General features: G+C 33.7%; 1 non-coding gene across 1 annotated transcript; it reads right to left on the bottom strand.

Moving 5' to 3' along the window:
- Positions 1-434: 434 nt before the first annotated feature.
- Positions 435-565, bottom strand: LOC136311402 (small nucleolar RNA SNORA1). The gene has a single exon (XR_010726788.1). It is a non-coding gene; the product is annotated as a small nucleolar RNA SNORA1 (small nucleolar RNA).
- Between the last annotated feature and the right edge of the window lie 402 nt (positions 566-967).

Raw genomic sequence — 967 nt, 5'->3', positions numbered from 1 at the left:
GAAAGCTATATATATTGCATTTAACTAATGTGTTTCTAAAATTTTAATTTCAAAGAGCATCCCTTCTTATACCATTTAATTTTCTTTAAAGTTAATTAATTTTTATTTGAGGGATTCCACATGTTGTAAGTCCTTCACTGCAGTTCTTCCAGTTTGAGTCTTAATCCCTTTTTTTGCTCAATCCAATTGCTTGTCATGTCAGTCAGTCCATGATCCTTTTAGTTGAGCTTCTTTATCTCCACTTGAATATGGCCATACTTCAAAAATTCACCACCTATAATCACTGGAACCCAAATTCTTCAAGTAATTTACTTTAGGGCCCTCGAAGTTAGATAGTATGTTGTTATTTTGGCAGATGTAAGATATTAAGTCGTTAATGGTTTCTAAAATTGAAAGTCTTTATTACATCCAGTTTCTACTCACTGAGCCTAGCAAAATGTTATAGGTCTCATTGTCACCACTGCAATAACAGTACTGTGGTGAAAGCATAACCTGTCTCACGGTAGCCACATTAATGTCTGGACACAATGGACAAGAATGGTGCCCATTTTTCATCTATACCATTTAATTTTTAAAGATACTAGGTGATTTGTCCTTCAGCATTTTCAACACTTTGAATTTGGCTGATTGTGTCTTTGTTATTTAACGTGTTTCTCTATTCCTAGAGCCTGTAAAGTTACAGCTAGAGAATTGACTAAATTCAGGCTTAATTTTTTAAATAGAAAGAATACTTAATAGATTCTAGTGTGTGCTTTCTATTACCTCGTATCAGTAGTAACATACTGACTGTTGCTATATGTTTAGTGATGTAAAGATTTGTCAGTGGGGTTTAGGTGGTGTCAGCTTCATTCATCCATTTGAAAAGTTCATCATTCTTTAGCTTAATGTTTTAGTAGCCCATGAATAACCATTGCCTTGAGCCATTACTTCATTAGGAGTTGCAAAATGGTGATTATATAGTTAGCTA

The sequence above is a fragment of the Saccopteryx bilineata genome, chromosome 7 (genome assembly GCF_036850765.1).
Source record: "Saccopteryx bilineata isolate mSacBil1 chromosome 7, mSacBil1_pri_phased_curated, whole genome shotgun sequence".
Classification (NCBI taxonomy): Eukaryota; Metazoa; Chordata; class Mammalia; order Chiroptera; family Emballonuridae; genus Saccopteryx; species Saccopteryx bilineata.
This window is presented reverse-complemented; position numbering and strand designations above follow the sequence as displayed.